A 20253-nucleotide genomic window follows, 5' to 3' on the forward strand; every position below is an offset into this window, starting at 1 on the left:
AAGAAAAGGGGAAGGCAATCAATTTGGAAGACAATGAGGAGGAGGAAGACCTTGAGGAAATCTTGGTAGAAGAGGAGGAGGATGAAGAAATAGAGGAAGAAACCCAAGTTTCAGACCCTATGACTAGGTTTCCCATGTATGTTCCTCTGCAGAAGGGGAAAGCACTAGTGCCCAAGGACGTAGATGATAGAAAGAGCTCTTTGTAGACTCCACTATTCCCCGATGACATCATTTTTTACGGAGCTCATTTGGGATGGGTTCCGATTCTAAAATTTGAAGACTGGGATCTCGCAGAACATAAGAAATTCCCACATTTGGAAACCGCGCAGCTAATGCGGCCAAAGAAAATCACAGTGGCGGGAGTCATAGAGTTGGAGCCGCACAAGTGGTTGCGAGGAGTAGAGAAAGAAGGGCTGTTAAACTTGCTCTAGGTGCCGCATTACCATTGCACCCCATTGACTATATTTGTCATCAGGCAACTGCTATGCCTGGTGCATGATGGGTGTTTATGGCTAGAGGAACCCATCCCCATCACGGACCACCTAATTCATAGAATTACCTGGCTCCCTTGCAAAGGCGAGGATCCAGCGAACATATCTGAGGGTAAAAGTGATGATTTTGCCATCGCGGAGGCCATGAATAAAAAAATCAAGCTGGAAAAGAAAAAGATAGGGTACACGATCTCCAGAATCAATAATGTTGCAGTCAGAGTCCCATAGATACTGGCTAGGAAGGTTATGTGAAAGTGCCACGCGAATGAGTTCCCCACACCAGTGGTTGCACTTGCCGCGCCGTGTGTAGAGGGGGTCCAGTTTAACTAGGTGGATTACTTGTGTCGAGAATTCCTAAAAAATTGTCGCGAGGCATAGGAACAGGGGAAGACTTTCCACTATGCATGGCTTCTACTATCCATAGAGCTGGTAGCTTGGGAATTGCCTGAGAACAGCCAGTTCCCCACAATTGTGCAAGATCTTCCATAGGTAGCAAAGTATGCTTCGTTGTGGGCAACTAAAGATGCACAAAGGATAAGAGACAACAAGATATTCTAGTTGTTAATGGAGATGAACATCAGAATGGGGATGAACCGCAAGCCGTGGTTATTGCCCACTATCTACAATAGTCGGGAGAACTTCATGAAGTTCAAGTAGACTTCCATCATGTGTATATCATGGCCCACAAGGACCCTGCGAAGAAATGGAACGAGCTCCCTTACCTGGCCACGAACGATGTCATATTCGTCATGCTTGAGTCTTGGCTGCCAAAGTGGTGTGCTCCAGCTAGTTCCATAGTGGAATTAGAGAAGTCCGCTGCGCAAAGGAAGAAGGAGGAGGCAAAATTGCGAATGGAAAAGTTGGAAAAGAAGAGAAGGAACAAAGTAGCAGTAGCAAAGGCCCAGGTGGCGCGGGACGTTGTGAAGGCAGCAGAGAAGGAGTGCGAGGGCCAGAAGTCACCTTCACCTGAACAGGAGACAGAAACAAAGGAAGGTGGTGCAGACCCATAGATAATGTCCACATAGCTAAAGCGATAGCACCCGAGACAGCAACTAGGGTCGCGGAAGAAGTGAAAAGCCTCTAAGACTTCTTTGGACCTGATCACCCTCACTGAGGGGGATCTCCGTGACATAGGGGAAATGATGCACGACGTCACTGCGGAGGCCCTCCAATAGTTCGCGAAGGAAAATAAAATGGTGTTGGGGGCCCTCCAGGCATAGATAAAGGAGTTGCAGGTGTGCACTCCTCAGGCAGGTACTTTGTCAACCAACCTTGCAGTAACCACGACCGCGGCTAAGGAAATGTTGCACACCCACATGACCAACACTATAGTGCTGCCAGAGGGGGCACTGGTGACAGAAAATGAGGCTGATAGGCCTATGGTCAGTGTGCTGAAGGGAGTTGGGATCAACATGGCTGCGCTCCCTCGGGAGATGCTCTATGCTCTGTAGGACAGAGTGACTGTAGAGTTGCGGACCAGGGAGGGTCACGTGCTCCAGGTGATGAGTAAGAAGTGAATTAATATTGAACAATTGAAGCTACAGTGTGATGAGGTCATGACACAGAATAGATAGCTAGTGCAGGTGGTTGACGAAGCCTGCCAGATGGTCCCTGAGTTGGCAATCCCAGCAGAGGAACTAATGGAGGTGCGCATCCGGAGACTAGCGGCAGGGGTGCATGAGGCGAAAGAAGAGATGGTTAAGGTTCAGCTGGATCTAAACCTTTAGATAGTTGAGCTATAATTAAAGGCATAGCCTTCAACTCCACTAGAGGTGAGAGAACAGCGTGCCAACGCATTACAATAGGAATAGCAGAGATCAGTAATGCAGTGAATGACTACACCAAAATGTTCAAAGAGTCGTTTGAGGTCCTCACCACTCTGTAGGAGGACTTGAACATACAACACTTAGAAACAAAGGCGTGCGAGCTGTAGAAACAATACAATGAAATAAAAGGGCCACGCAGACAGTGACCCTTACACAGAAGCTCACTCAGATGCAGTAGGCAAACGCACTCAAGGAGCAGGTAGACGTTGCACGACATAAGGAAGTCATTTTGAAGGCAACCATACAACCATGGACTGATGAGACATTCATCATTACAGCCTCTATTGAAGCAAATCTCATGCAGATGCTAGGAACACAGGAACAGGTGTAGGGAATCAGTTCAAGTAACACGGTCTCTGAACAACACGTCCAGGAAGTGCAACAGGCAGCCGCTTAGTGCGCTGCCAATTTTGCAGCAGTCCAGGAAAAGTTGGGAGGTCTTCGCACAAAGATCTTCACACTGAAAATTTGACTCGAGGGTGAGTCGTGATGTTTGTGTTGGAGGCCTGTTGGGCATGGGATCCCCCAAGGAAATTTTTGGGGCTTAAAGCCCAAACTTTGGTCAAAAGATGTAAATTTGATGTAAAGACTCCACATTTTGTGGGCGTAGAGCGCGAAGTTGTAAATGAGTCATAGGGTTGTCCGCCCGTAATTTTGTAATGTAATGTCAGCTTTAGAGATCTACCCATGGTATGCAGACCATGGGATTTTATAAATAGAGAGAGGCTCTAACTTGTAAAAAATCTAATCTAACTCAATGAAGGATGATGGAATAGAAGCATAGTGGAAGATCTAAGTGTAAAGTCAAGTCTTTGGGTCATAGAGTAGGAGAATTCTTTGTAGCTAAGTGCGCAAATGCCTAGAAGTCTGCAACTCAGTGTACGGACTCCTGCAACTGAGTGCACATGGTGAGTCAAGTTTGTAACCGTTGAGGCATTAATAAAGAGAAGTTTTGCATCAATTCTGTGTATCTATTTCAAATTTCATGCATTGAGTATATTGGGTATGAATTACATTTTTACTGTTTATGTGGTGCGCAAACATATATGATTATGTTGATTAAGTGAATGTGAGATAAAGTATCTGTTTACATGAAATTAGCTAACATTTGTAAGAAGATAAGTAAGATACACGGTGTAACTTAGGGAAATAGTGCAGATCGCTACCCTAGCAACGCGAAATCACCCCAACCCTTGGTTAGGGTTGCATGAAGGTGATTATAATAGATTGAGAAGGTATCGTAGGTTAGAACAGTGCACAAAGTGACCTGCGCGAAGATATTCACAGCTGGACTAAATTGACACCTTAGACATCTCAAGGGTGCAAAAACTTGGTTCCAACATCCCCTCATACTACTTCGGGTGAAACTTTAGTCTACGCACTGTGGGCTGATGCCAAAAGGGCCAGTAGTGTAGGGATTTGTTTGGCTAATTAAATCCAAACCTAGATCAAGCCCCAACAAGCCAACATTTGGCAACAATTTTTGCCTTTGAAGGACTCGTAAAGAGATGAATTCGCGCAGGATTGGAAAACTTTTCACAAAAAGAGGTGCAAAATGTTGGATTATTTATTTTTCTTTGTGTCCCTTAAACTCTACCATTTTATCATTCACATGGCATATAATATGATCGAGGGTGTGGGCCATAGGCCATGCACCCTCTGACCCTCCGCTTAGTCGCAGGCAGGGTACCACGCACCCTCCCCTCTACACCATATACCGACAATTTTTGTTGTAATAAATAGGACCAGAGACTGGGACAACTCTCCGCCCCTTATGCCTTCGCACTCGATTTTGTGCCATGTGATATAACCATGGGTTGGGCCAGTTAGGGAAGCCTACCAACCCGACTCCCCCCCCACACCCCACCCCTCCCCCCAAACTGCCAAACCATATTACAATAAATAAAAATGACCCATATATTTATAATAAGTAACATGATGGCATGATGGTAGAATGGATGATTAGTTGGTCGAAGGTCATGAAGTCAAACCCCGTTGAGGTCGTTCAGTCCATAACAAAAAATTTACACGAACTTAAATGCCCATGTGTCACCCTGTCATAGAGCCATATGGCGCCTTCCGATTGGCCAAAACCAAAACTTTACCAACCAATAGAAACATGCCAACTACCCCTATATGATCATGCCACATGTCAGTTGGCCTATTTGAAAAATGTAATGCTCAGTCACTTGCTGATGTTAGTGTCATGTCATCATACGTTCTGCCTAGTCAACTGCCTAGTTAACTCTGCAAGTTGACTTTTTAGTTGTTTGTCAAAAATTTTAGAACACAATAATTTTCTCATACATTGTTGGATTGAGGCAATTGAAGCATTGTTGGGATTACAACAAAGAGACCTATGATTTGGGACTAGTTTATGGAGAATTTGAAAACTTTTATTTTTAAGCATATTTTTATCCCTTGGATCATGATATATATTATATAAATTTAATAACCATAAACTACATAACACTTCTTTATAAGAAAACAAGAAACAATTGGTTCCATGTGCATTGCATTAATACAACTCTCCAAATTCAAAACATCATAAGTTGTTTTGACAAAGACACGTAAAGTAAAAATAAAAATAAACATAATATGTTATAACAACTAGAATGAAAAGGCATAAATGAATAAAGGAAAATGGGATATGAGAAAACATTTATATTATATGTAAATTGTTGTATTAATTCTATTACATTAGTAGATCGTCAACATTAATATTCTTTCTAGTGCATCTAGAGAAAATAAGAGAATGGTAATGACTATCTATCCTATTCAAAATACAAAACTGAGAATGGATAATGCTCTAAATCTTTAACCCATAAATAAGGTGGTTATTTCTATTTAATCTAAGCATTTTGGTAAACCAATGATAGAAAATATCAATAATGTAAAACTATGTATAAGGACCTTTAAGGGACAAGTTGAATTGAAAAATCTCAAGCCTCTAGTGCCATTTCTCAAAACTAAATATACCAACTAGTAATATCACCGATAAAGGGAAAGCCACAAACTCAATATTAGTTCCATAATAAAGGGAATATTAGGAATAAGAAAAAATGACAAGATTGTTAATTATTTTTCTATTGAAGGCCAAAAGACAAGAAGGAAAAAGCACATCATAATATCTGTTTGGATGAAATAACACTACAAAATGTTTTCATAGAGATATTTAGGCCTAAGAAAACCCTCAACCTAATCAAAGATGATGTGGATGTAAGTTAGAAAGAAAATATGTTTTCTAACTATTTCATTTAAATGTATTTAGGATGAGGGAAACTATGTATATTTAGGTAAATTATCAATGCATAACTATCATTCCAACAAAATTTCTTTAGATATTGATATAAAAATCTAATAGAACTGAAAGGAGCATTTTTTTCAAGACAACCACCCTAAAAAAACACTTAATTCAAGATTCAATTGAATAGAAAACATTATACTAAAGTAGATATCTAATAATAAATAGAACACAAAAAGTATGAAAGAAAATGCATATAACACAACATAGTGATAGTTCATGTGAAACTCATTACAAAATTAATATACATAATCACAAGTTCACATCTAATATCCTTCCACCATTTATAATCATTAGTCTAAAATACTTGAAAACAATGTACTAGATGTTGAATGTCAATCCGACTAATTAAATAACACAATAGAGTTGATCAAAATAGTCATCACTATAATATGCAATAACGTCATAAGTGATTGTAAGGAAGAAATAGGAGATACCGGCTTAAAGAAAATACCACAATTAGTTTCAAACAAAACATTGAAACTTCTAACAACTATAATGAAACTCACAGGGATTTCTATCCCATTGGTTGCGAATGAACCTCAATGTATTGATCTTGATTTTTTTTGCTAATTCAAAGGACATATTTTTCACATAATATTTTCATTGATGAAATAAATATGGCAATGATGTTAAAGGGGATGTATGAAACCATATTATTATCACTCATGATGCCTAAGGACACAACAAGACTCTCTATGAAGCAATATGATAGCTAGATCTCTTACAAGTTCTCATCAAGTGAAGTTGAAAGCGTTTGAAGTTGTTTACATTTTTGATTAGTTATGATATATGAATGATACTATAAACTACATGGTTGCATAGTTATAATCGATATCTTTCCAATGGAATATCCTGCGCTACAAATATCCTCCTAAATGAGAAGTTGATTGTTCGAGGACTTAGTATTAACTACATGCTCAATATTCTAGGGAAAAAACCCACAACCAATAATCTGTTAAACATTGTGCATCTTTCAAGTGAATCTATGGCTCATAGAAAAAGTCAATGATAGATCTCAGGGAAATTTGTTTGAACTTTAATTGTGTTAAAGAGTATACAAATTTTCTATGATCTAATAGCTCTAGGATCATAATGAGAAGTGAATAGTGGAAGATAGCTAGAATATGCACAATGTTTAAGGAACCAAAACAAACCAATGCAATCTCTACACATGACATAGTTTCACTGTCCAAACATGATGATGTGCCTAACATTTCATTCATTTGTACAATGGCACTAAGATGGCATCCTAGCCACTTGGAAACCAACCACAGGACATGATGTGGAAACAAGCACAATATGGAAGGACACGTGGCATAGCTAGAGGTCACCATGTGGTAAGCTTATTTGGCACATTATGACTTGTGAAAATTCCAAAAAAAAGTGAAATGTGGCACCCCTCATGGGCTTCCATGTGGTTCGATGACATAATAATTATGTCATCAAGGAAAGCACCAATAACCCCGCAATAAGGTAACATGAGGCAATCACATGGTCAAACTGGGCCAAAATTTATAAACCAACAGGACATGGTTATAGAAACTTATTAAACATCATCATATGATTAGGTTGGCCATACATAATCCCACTTATAACTTTTTCAAACTCAATATTGGAGGTTGGCTCTGTTGAGCCCTAGGCCACGAAAATTATTATAAATATGTCCTTTGATCATAGGCTAACACACAAAAACAAAAAAAAATATCCAACAAAGTCTAATTTGGTCGAACACATGGTATAAACTCAAACTGTAAGTTCTAGTTTTTGTTATGCTTTCACTAGTGAATGGTTTTGGTTTGATGGCATGTTTATTTGTATGGCTCTATTGATGTGCAACACATGTGGTTACATTGATTTGAGGCATGGAATTACTTAGTGTTGACAGATGTGGATTGACCACATTGTTGATTTGGGGTAGCATCGGATGTGCTCTAGCCACGAAATTTGGTGGAGAGGTTGTGGCACATGAGATCTCCAATACCCAAAAAGGGTTTGGGAAAATTCTAAACAGATTAGGAGATATTAAAATAATTAATATTTTTAATGGAGTCCCTAAGTTTAAACATAGGGAAAATAAAATATTAATGTGTATTAATATGAATCTGTGTTAGAGTGGTCGAAAAGACATGGATCAAGCTAGATCTAATCTTATCCATTGATTAGGGACTTAATCTCGATTGTTGAATCGTCAACAGGAAAAGTATAGGAGGAGGCTTGAGGGTCACTTGGAGAGTACACCAGATGATCAGTCATTCTATTCTCTAGAGCACGGTTTGCTAAGAGAGATAGAATCAGTGACCGGGAGAGCAACTGAGGGGAATTGAGTGCAGAGAAACAGAGAAGGAAAAGATTGTGCCAGGAGAGTAGTGTATCAACCAATGGGGCTAACGCAGTCCAGTTTGGCCAGATGTTGAGGTTGAAAAGCAATTTTGTGTTGAGGAGCTGCCAGAAGGGTTTTCTGGGGTTTCAACTAGGAGATTTATCTCAAACTGTGAGGTATAGTTGCTAAGGAAATTCTCTATTGGGTAGGCTAGTTTCAGCACCTAGATTGTACTCTGATATTGCTTAATAAGAAAACCCTTAGATAGTTGCACCATTTTCTGACATTGGGTTTTTCCGGGGACATTGGTCCAAAAATAATGGTGACATGTGGTGTTTTTTTTCTTGTTTCTTTTAGTTGTTGATCTGTAATATCTTGAGCATGCACTGGTGTTTATTTTCAATATTTAATTTGTAAATAACTTGTTAAAGAAAAATAACAAGTAGGTAGGAATAAATAAGAAAAAGTGCATGAAGGGTTTCTAAACTAAGTAAACTTAGAAACTTCAACATGGTATCAGATCATGATTGCAGATGATGGGAGGACTAAAGGAAATCAGTCGAGCGAAATAATAGCAACAAAAAGTTGTTGTTCCGAGGTGACAGAAGTTGTTTCTAGCCTAGCCAGAGACACATAGAAGAAGTCGGGAGCTACGCAGAGCCTCAGAGAGGCCATCGTTGCTGACATAAAGGGCCAGAGGGTTGATGCAAGTCATCCCAAGGCTGACACAAACCCATCTGGGGTGACACAAAGCCAGCGTGAGGCAGATAGGGGCTGACGCAGTTCACAGAGAAGCAATTGCTAGGGTCTAGAAGGCTGCAGGAATATTAAAGAGTGGATCTAGTGAGGTACTGTAGTCAGAATAGTACCTGACAGAGTAGGTCCAGAGGAGTTGTTACCAAGGGTTTCTAGTCGAGGAACCTGGATCAGTATTGCAGTTGCATAAGACGATCAGAGTAGGGGGCATCTCGACAAGTGGTAGAAGGATTTTCAGAAGGGAAATTAGGACTCAGAGGGAGTCCAGAAGAGAACTTCTAGATGAGAAGTAGAGACTCAGAGGATTCAAACAGAGAACTTCTAGGAGGGAAGTAGAGGAGCTTCATGGCACTTCACAGGGTAAGAGACTAGGATAGACTAGACAGAGCATCGAACTTCGTAGTTTGGAAGGCCAGAATCTTATCAGTGCTTGACAAGAATCGTGTCAAGAACTTCGCCTTGAAGGTTATAGCTATCCCAGTCGACCACAATGATAACGACAAGTATGAAGAGGTAATGGCGAGGGTCAAGGATCATGTGGTACCACATATAACTGAGAAGGAAACGATAGTTGAGATGTGGGAGGCTCTCAAGAACCTTTACCAGCATACTTTTGTGCAGAAAAGAATGTTTCTTGAGAACCAGATGAGGTCGTATCAGATGAATAAGGGTCAATCGATTGATACCTTCCTCAGAGGACTGAATGAGATCCGAGACCAGTTGACTGCTATAGGAGTGACACCAGATCATGAGCTTATGGTTAGGATAGCCCTGAATGTTGTCTCAGAAGATTGGGAAGTGTTTGTCTAGAGTATCCTGGGGAAAGGGACTCTCCTACCTTGGTATGAGATGTGGGAAGCTCTTCACCAGGAAAGGGATCAGACGACAGTCGAAGACAGGTAGCAGCAGGAAATGGATCAAAGTTCAACAGGAGGAGGAGGATGTGGCCTTAGCATCTAAGGGAAAGTAGTAGAAGAGGAAGAAAAAACATCTCTCCAAGATAAAGTGCTTCCATTGTGGGGATATGGGTCATTATGCGACCCAATGCCCAAGGAAGAAGAGTAAGGGAGAGTCTTCCAAGATTGACGCAACGCCAGCATGGGAAGAGGAGGAAGTTTTGATAGATAATGGTTGTGCCATGAGGACACACGCGCCACTTGAGTGGAAATGGGGAGACATTGAGCTGTAGTTAGGCAGGACTACAGGCGATGAGGGGTAGGATTATTGAGGTATCCAGTGTCTTGGATTAGACCTTCCTACGGGAGCCCCAACGAGGAGTATCAGGACTATTTGAGTGGTAGAGATGGATTCGGATGGATTGACAGAGAGCAGGAGTCCCGAGATAGTGCAGAGCTAGCAGGCTGCAGTAGTGTGAGAGGCATAGGAATGGTGCACCAGTGCAGGAAGGCACAGAGAGGTGTGGAACGGTGCGAGATGCAGGGAGGTGTTGCAGTAGTGCAGAGGTCAGAGAGAGGGATCACTTATCAGCGGCAGAGGGAGATTCAACATCAGTGGGTGTTTCTAGCCCAATAGGGAGGTTAGTTGGGAGATTAGTTACTTACTTCTCAGTAACTGAGTTGCAGCGCAGCAATGAGCAGCACGATGCAACATGATGAGAGGAGGTTCAGTGTGGATGCAGTGTTGGGAGAAAGGACCAGCAACAGCATGGATGTAGAGGGAGCTATCATACAAATTTAGCAGTTGCAATGGTAGAACCATGGGCTGCAGTATAGGGGGCAACAGTGCAAAGGATTTTGGGCAAGAAGGCCTAGCATCAGCGCAGGTACTGATGTCGTATGATTAGATCAATACTCAGTGAGGAGTATCACTAGAGCACAGTCCTCTCTAAGAGGGAGTGTTGATTTTGGGTAGCATAGGATGTTCTCTAGCCACGAAATTTGGAGGAGAGGTTGCGGCACATGAGGTCTCCAATACCCAAAGATGGTTTGGGCCAATTCTAAAAAAATCAGGAGATATTAAAATAATTAATATTTTTAATGGAGTCCCTAAGTTTAAACTTAGGGGAAATAAAATATTAATGAGTATTAATGTGAATTGGCATTAGAGTGGTCCAAAAGACATGGATCAAGCCAAATCTAATCTTAGCTGTTGATTAGGGAATTAATCTCGGTCGTTGAATCGTTAATAGGAGAAGTATAAGAGGAGGCTTGAGGGTCACTTGGAGAGTACACCAAATGATCAAGCATTCTATTCTCTAGAACGAGGTTTGCTAAGAGAGATAAAATCAATGATCTGGAGAGTAGTTGATGGTAATTGAGTACAGAGAAACATAGAAGGCAGAGATTGTGACAGGAGAGTAGCGCAACAGCAAAGGGGGCTAATGCAGTCCATTTTGGGTAGACGCTAGGGTTGCAGAGCAATTTTGTGCTGAGGAGCTGCCAAAATGGTTTCCCGGGGTTTCAGCCAGGAGATTTCTCTCAAACTGTGAGGTATAGCTGCTCAGGAAATTCTCTATTCTGTAGGCCAATTTTGGCACCCATATTGTATTATGATATTGCTTAATAAGAAAACCCTCAAATAGCTGCACCGACTTTCCCACATTGGGTTTTTCCTAGGACATTGGTCCAAAAATAATGGTGTAATGTGGTTTGTTTGTTCTTATTTCTTTTAGTTGTTGATCTGCAATATGTTGAGCATGCACTGGTGTTTATTTTCAGTATTTACTTTGTAAATAACTTGTTAAATAAAAATAACAAGTAGGTAGGAATAAATTAGAAAAAAGTGCATGAAGGGTTTCTAAACTAAGTAAACTTAGAAACTTCAACACACATATTATAGTAAGTAGAGGAATGAAATTATTTAGCATTGAAAGAACTGGAGTGACCATATTTATAGTGGTTCGAGGTGAAATATTAATCAGTGTTGAATCACATGAGACAAGGCATGATGTTGATAAGTGATAAATGGTGTCAATTGACCATGTATTAATGTGAGTCGAGACATGATATTGATCAATGCTAAAGGACATGGATTGATGACATATTACTATGAGCAGAGGTGAAAGAATGAATTAGTATTGAAGGACATGGATTGCCCATGTATGACATGGAGACAAGGCTCCTGGAAACCAAGGAAAGGAGCTAGTGCCAATCACCAAACTTGGATAAGATATTACAACTAAGATGTGGATGATCATGTAGAATTTTCATTTGAAGCAGATCATACGTCGATAGGTTATTAGATTGGTGCACATTATGTTGATGCCACAAAATTCAAACCATATTTGATCCAATGGGTGCCATACCAAGTGGAATCAAACAACATGACTAGAAGTGGGTCAATTGATTTTGACAAGGTATTTGGTTGGACCTCTACCGAAAATAGATTTGGTTTGTAGTTTTTATTTTACAAATGTTTGCTATTCTATTGCATTGATAACACACCAGTGATTTATTGATGTTGGAACCTGAAAAATTGTTGAAGGGTGCTTGGAAAAGGGATTTTTGTAGAGTATTTAACTTAATATAAAGTTTTATATAGTTATTTTAAAATTTTGGGTTAAATATTTTTATGAATTTGATTCCAAAAGAAATTGGGAAATTATGGATTAGATATGGATGTAACTAGGGTTGTGTGATGCTCTTTTGACACTTATTTGATGGACAAGATATCTTATATATGTTTTGAGAGTATATGAGAAGGGTATAGTGGTTTTGGATATATGGTAAATAACAGGTTCTGAGAAGTGGTTTGAGTGATCAAATTGATGAACTTGTTGGAGCAAAGCATTGGAAGTAGTATGATAGTGATCGCTATGATTATTTATTGCATTGAAAGTGGTGGAAACTTGTAATAATGATTACAGTGACAATGTTTGTAGGTTGTGATTGAAGTGACAATGATTGTAAATTTTGATAATGATTGCAACAATAGTGGTTGTAGTGATTGCAGTGACAATGGTTATCGGTTGTAGATTGTGATATTACATATAATTCAATGATAAATAATGATAGTGGACCCAGTTTGAAAAATGATATGAAATAGAGGTCCACAAGGAATTGAAGAATCATGTTGGATCCTTAGAGTATATTGGAGTCAAATCGTCACTAAGTTTGGAGCCTCAATAAAGATGGAACCTAGACAAAGTTGGAGCCCACTCAACATCAAGGTCGGTGCCTCAATCAGGTTGTAGCTTACAATGAGTAGTTTCTTACATCTTTTTAGGTTGGTGCCTCAATCAGGTTGCAACCTACCACAATGGAAGCTTTCATTTCTTAGGTGTAATTACCTCCAGTGGGTCGTAGCCTACATGTAACAACACCATCCCACTTGAATCCTTGTGGGGTGCCTACTTGATTACTCAACTCCTCATGTAAAGTAGAGGAATGGGATAATCATTTTTTTGTTCCTTATTCATTATAGTTATCAATTCTCATATTGGGTTGGGGTGTATCAACTAAGCTTTTCAATCATCCTCAAATCCTCATAACAAGAGCCTATTAACATTTCCTATATTAAAAAGGGGGCTCGACGTAGGCATCATGATATATATATATATATATATATATATATATATATATATATATATATATATATATATATATATATATATATATATATATATATATATATATATATATATATATATATATATATATATATATATATATATATCTATATATATATATATAGATATAGATATATATATATATATATATATATATATATATATATATATATATATATATATATATATATATATATATATATATATATATATATATATATATATATATATATATATATATATATATATATATATAGCGAGAGAGAGAGAGATATATAGATATATATGTGTGTGTGTGTGTGTGTGTGTGTTTATCCAACTACCACACTGATGGGTTCTAATGCCCACAATTGATCCAATGGACATAAGTTAACCGAATCATACTGATGATTTCACACTAACTTCCATTTTTTCCTCTGGGATGATCCTTTGGGACACGTCACTCCATTTTCCTTTTATCCTAACACCATCACTTGTTTCTCCTCTATACTATTTCTTGGTCATAGCGTCAGGATGATCTGTCTAGTGGGACCACCTCTCCACAAATCGGGGTGCATGCTCTATTAGAGTGGCTTGACTTACATCATCTCGCATGTTTATCGCAATGCTCACATTCATTTCACCCATTGTTCCTTCGGGGTGAAACCTTGAGGTCTTTGTGGATTGGTGGGTCTCACTTCCATGCATCATTACTTCTGATAAGCCCAAGGGGCTAAGGCACCACAACATCGTGATGTCAACTCCCCAACATTACTCACCCCGATCCCTTTCTTTTGTGTGCTTACAAATGCTCCAGGGTTGGGTCATTGGGCGGACTCGGCGGGTAAGTCCTCCTTGCACCAACTAGAATGCATATGGTGTTACATGGAGGTTATCCTAGCCTAGCCTCACATCACCCAATTCCCTACTACAATTCCTTTTATCTAACTTATGGGATCTTTGGCCTTAGGGACGAGATGGATGGTGGGATTCTCTCCAGCCAATGGGAATTATTCCCGCCTCCAAGCTATGAGCCCAAATGGGCTGATGCCTTGTCATTCATGCTCCCTTTTCTCGTGAACTCTCATCAATGGCCCGAGAATTGATCCGCGGGGATAACTTTTTAAGTGGACCACCCCTCAGCTAATGGTGTAACTGTCGGGCTGGCATGTCTATCAATGCATCCCATATGATGTCATCCCTGTCGGTCCCTTTTGCGATGTGAATTAAAATCCTAGGGTAGAAGCTTCACACCACATAAGCTTCCTTAAATAATAGTGATAGGGGAAATTCTAGTTTTTGAATACCAACTTCCCATGGTTACGGTTCTTCTAGAATGAAAGATAAGGTGATTCAACCATATTATAAGTTTAAGTCGCTACCCTCTTTTCGCCGCCATATCGCTTGTAATTGATATGCTCCCTCACCCATCCAGAGAGACCTTATTAGGACTTAATTAGCCTGCTAGGTCCTGGTTGATCCAGGAGGATTCCATTGACTCAGTTGCACAGGTGTTCAAGTGTCGTCATCAATTCAATTCAGCTTCGACAGATCGACAATGTTGGTTATGGATCAGGTTGTTCAGGTAATATGGGTTTCATGGCGTTCAGTTGATACGAGTTTGTACCTGGCTGCCAACTTGTGTTCATCAAGAGTTCCACCAGGATTGGTTGGTGACATGTGTCTTGTCATTTGAATCACAGGATTTGGTGTCGACATGGGTGTCATGCATGGCAAAAGTTCAATGTGGTTCATCTCCAGGTTGTCGTCGTAACTGTGGATTGTGTCAACGATATGTGTTGGTATCGTCACATTGTGACAATCCATTGTACATGGGGTTTTAAAGGAAATCATAAAACCCTAAGCCTAAGACCCAATCAAACCCTAGTCCTAAATCTATGCATCATACATTGAAAAGTATTACAAAACTATGTATCAAACCTAGTTCTAAAACAAATACAAACCATGACTTAAAAACCTATTTTCCTACGCTAAAAACCTAAATTCCATGGCATAAAACCATACCACAACACTATCGGCCTAATCACATATCAAAACATTGTAAAAACATTATAAAAAAAACCCACAGTCCCTAACTGTAGTAGTTAGCTGCGTCAAAACCGCAGGACATGTGAACAAACTGATGGACAGGCTCTAACTGTGGAGGAGATTGTAATGTAACTGCAAGATATGAACATGTGGTTAACTACCATGTCCTGAGGTTGGAGCCTGGAAGCTACACCATCAGCCAAGACCGCCAGGAGATAGTTGTCACATGCAGCGTTGGAAAATGGTACTGAAACAGTGAGATAAACTTGCAACTGTGTCCAGCTATGGTTTGACCGCAAGCCTGTTCACATAGGCAGTTATCCAGCATGCACAATTTTGATGACCGCCAGCGGGTTATTTTTATAATATGGTTATTTTTGGGTTTTATTTTGTTTAAATGTATAGTTGTTAATTTGGTGACCATGCTAACCTAATCCTAGGTGTCCTCTTACAACTATACCAAAGTTAAACCCTTTCCAAAATCAGCAAAATTCATCTCAAATGCACCCAAAGGTGGCTTCTATGTACCTTCAGGCCTATAAGAGGCATATTTTGTCCATGGAGGAGATTAGAGTGGTTTTGATAAATGTTTGCAGATTCTCCAGGTCATAGGCAGTTTTGTTTTCAGTGCTACGGGAGCATCCAGAGTCAGAATTGGAATTCGTAAGAGGTGTTGGAAAGATGGTTCAGAGGGCTATATGATGACAGTGATCAGAAGTGCCTGTGTGCACATTCATACTGATAAAATATCTGTGTAATCAACTCCTTCTTTTCATTCCTAATAAAAACGGTCGCCCATCTTGAAAGCGAACCCGGAGACATAGTCCATCAGGGATGAACTTTGTCATCAATCTCGTTGTCTAGTATCATTGTGTTTTTACTATTTTCATTGTTGTTTTGCATCTATCTTGTATTTAATTAGCTATCGTAAAGTCATTTTGTCAAGCCGTTTTCCTCAATTTCCACACTTTCAGCTAACATTCAAAACATAAATGGCTAATCACTTCTACATCAGTTTTACTTTATGATCATTTCAGATCATATAATTTGGTATCAGAGCAGGTTGAATTTGTAGAATTTTCCATTGAATGCTAACAAGGTCAAAGTCGCAACGAGGAGAAGGAATCCTTGAGCAGATCAATCCAGAGATTGGAAAGCAATGAGTCGTTCATAAATCAACCATGTAAGGATTTGATGCAGGTGAAAACACTGAAACTAAGATGAGTGAAGAACAGTTTCAGTAGTCATTCTTGGCTATGTAGCAGATGTTGGGAGAATTGTATGAAGACAAGAAGGCAAGAGATGCAACTTCTTCTTCAAAGGCATCAAAGAAGGACAGAGGTAAAGGGAAGACTAATAAACCTCCTTCACCTCCATCATCTCCATGATCCTCCTCTTTTTCTTCTTCTTCTTCTAGTTCAGAATTTGAAATGGAAAAGAAACCTAAGAAAACATCTCTTTTGAAACTTGACGTTAAATTTGAGTTACATGTTTATGATGCCAAAATGAATCCTGAAAAGCTAAATAACTGGGTTAAGCAGTAAGAAGTGTATTGTTGCATTCGAAACATTTCTAGAGATAAAACTAAAATTTAGTTAGCTACACTTAGAATGGGGGGAAAACTTTAATCTGGTGGGAAAGTAAAACTCAGATAGATTTAAAGCGTAAAGGAAAAGTCATCTCTTCATGTTCTAAGTTTTTAGAAGCTCTTAGGAAACAATTCTATCCTTTAGCATACATGCAGCAAACTATTATTGATTAGCAGCAAATGAGGCAAGGTAAAGGGCAGAGTGTTCAAGAGTTTACTCAGGAGTTCAAAAAGAAAGCATTGGCGCTTGGTATTTCATCGCATACACATGAAACTTTGTTAAAATACATCAACATTTTACATTCATATTTGCAGCATACATCTTTTATGTTTAATCTTGATGATTTTGATGAGGTGTGTGTTCAGACCATACATATTGAATCAGGTGGAAGACCATTCAAGTTTTCATCATAGTCATCCAAAGAGTTGGAAACCAAATATTCCAGGGATAGTTAGGGGAAGAACATTTCGAAGAGAAATAAATTAGCGATAACTCAGAAGGAAAGACTTACTTGTTCTCATTACCAGAGAATCGGTCATGATGAATCTAAGTGTTGGACACTTCATCCAAAACTTAAGCCCAAAAATTTCCTTAAGGAGAAGGATGAAAAGAAGGCCATTGCAGCAGTCCAGCAAGATCTAGGATCAGATTCAGGTGATGAAAGGAGGATAACTGCCATGGTTATGACAGGTATAACTTCTGACACTGGTTCAAGTTCGAAAACTATTACATGTTCATCAATCATAGATCCTTCACATGAGGATAAAAGAGTTGAATTGTTTAACATAAGGATAACTTCTAAGCATACAAAGATAGATACAATGTTTGACAGTGGATCACATGCGAATTTAATCTTTGAATATTTAGTTAAAAGTTTGGGTTTGGAAACACGTGTTGGAAATAATACTAAGAGGGGGGGGGGTGAATCAGTATTAGAAATTCAATAATATTTCATTTCCATAATCAGATTCATATACACTACTTCAGTTAATGGAACTTGCGTGTATACGCAACTGTATTTAAGGAAACTCGTGTATATCCTACAAATTTATGATTCGGTTAATTCATCATATATTGATCTTTAATCTGTCCATCAGAACCATATAAACAGTAACCGGGTGCAGTAAAAACAAAACAGACAATCACACACATGAACATAAGATATAAGGTGGAAACCCAATGTGGGTGAAAACCACCTGCTGCAATCGTCTCTATCTTCTTTTTAATAATAAACTTCCTTTTACAATTTTTGTATTGGTGCAATCTTATACTATTACGTAGGCTTCTACCTACAGAAGGCTACAACCTTCTCTCATTCTCCAGCTTCTCCTAGAAGGGAGCTACAACCCCCTAGCTCTTGTACTAGTTGATATGTTTACTAGTACGTACGTGCCAGCCTAAAGAAGGCTACAACCTTCTATTTTCTTCCAGGGACCATGTTTCATAAATTTTCAGACTGGATCCATCAATAACATCATTCAAACATCAAATATATCTGCATATCTGCATCAACCAATCTCCTTTGCACCAACCACAACTGAATCAATCAATCACTTTTCAAAATTCTATAACTAGAATACAGTAACCGGAACACAGTAACCAGAACCCAGGACACTGCAACAACAAAAAGAAGTAGCTAAAGCATATTTTAGGAGGTATACGCTACTTCAATGTGTCGAACCTATGTGCATACGCAATTTTCTCAAGGAGAACCTGCATACAGATCTGCAAATCAAATTTAAGATGTATATGCCATTTTGATATGCAGAACCAACGTGTATACAAGCCTTTTCTAAAGTGAATCTACGTACAGATCTGTAAAGGATGATTTAATATTTACAACAATTCCAGACTTATATTATACCCTGATCATCATATTTACAGACTAAAACATGTGCCAGTTATTCAGATAAAAGATCAAAACCACACAAAGATACTTCAATTCAAGCCTTAAGATCTTGACCCATCATTAGATCTTATCCTTCATCAAGCACTAAGGTTCATCCTTGATTTAGATCCAGCTATGCACCATAACCCAATAATCTATATTCTAGATCTTGCTCTTCATTAGATATTCAATACTTGAGTGCCTTTGCCCAATAATTTTCTCCTCCTTTTATAATCTTAGGCCTTACTCAATACCATGGACCAAGACAACTATCGTCAGCAGCATCTATCAAAAACAACTGTGAATTTGTACCAAGATCTTCTAAGATAATGCCAACAATGCATTATGAGAAGTATATGCTCCCCCTGAATCTGTGCCAGATGATCACTATCAGACCCATATCAGACTCCTTTCATCCTGAGTCTGGTCAATTACTTTTCTTCAAACCAACATATACGCGACTATATCCACAGAAACCGGCATATGTACACGGCTATGCTTTATTAAACTCGCATATAACCATTTTTCTCTTAAACAGATAAGTTTTAACAATAGGATGATGCATCAACCACTCCCGGCTTTTGTCTGAGATATTCAAATGTCTCTCTGGGCAGTGGTTTGGCGAATATATCAACAACCTGTTCTTTGGAGGGAACATACTCTAGTTTGACCTTTTGTTCAAGCACTTGTTCACGTAGAAAATGATATTTGATGGGTATGTGCTTAGTCTTGGAATGCATGACTAGATTCTTTGAAATACTTGTTACACAAGATATTGTCACCATGACTTTCTGCAGTCAGTTTGAGTCTATCACCACTCATACTGTCCTCCTTTGCAAGTCTCAAACCTCAGCTCTTCATGTCAAGCTTTGAAAATGAGAGAAAGACCTTAAAAATCAATAAAGCTCTGGTTCCGCACTTTCTCTCACTGTTTCCAGTGGTCCTGCACCCCTTTTTCATATTACCTGCAGACCTGCCCGCTTTGTCTCTAAAGGAGTGGGTGCGGACCCCTGTGAAAGTCACAAAGGCACAAGTTTATTCTTAAAAACTCACTTTGGGTTAATTCTAGATGATTCTAGAAGGAATCTTGACGTGGATGGTTCGCTCCTAGGTGGTTCATGCATCCCAAAAGTGAAGGATCTAATCCCTTGATGAGAGGAGCTTATCCCTTTGAAGGAGGGCTTTATCCCTTTGAAGGAGGACCTAATAACTTCCCTCCATTGCACTACAAATTAAGGCATTGGGATGGTTGCTAGAGCAGTTAGAAGCTGAACATTTTTTAGGGTAAATGTTGGTGGAATTGAGACTTCCTAGTTAAGATTGAGAGGAGAGATTACATACCCTTTTGGCTTCATTGGGAAGAGAGTGAAACTTGTCAAAGTAGAGGAGACTTCCTGCTAGACCTTGGAGGAGCTTGTACAACATCAAGGCATAGGTTGTAAAGTTCTTCTTTGATTTGAGTTAATACAATCAGATTCATTTTTCTCAACAAATTGCCTTATGTGATTTGTTTCATGAAT

Source organism: Pinus tabuliformis, chromosome 4_2 (genome assembly GCF_031772625.1).
Source record: "Pinus tabuliformis cultivar Carrire ecotype Pingquan chromosome 4_2, CPIR1, whole genome shotgun sequence".
NCBI lineage: Eukaryota > Viridiplantae > Streptophyta > Pinopsida > Pinales > Pinaceae > Pinus > Pinus tabuliformis.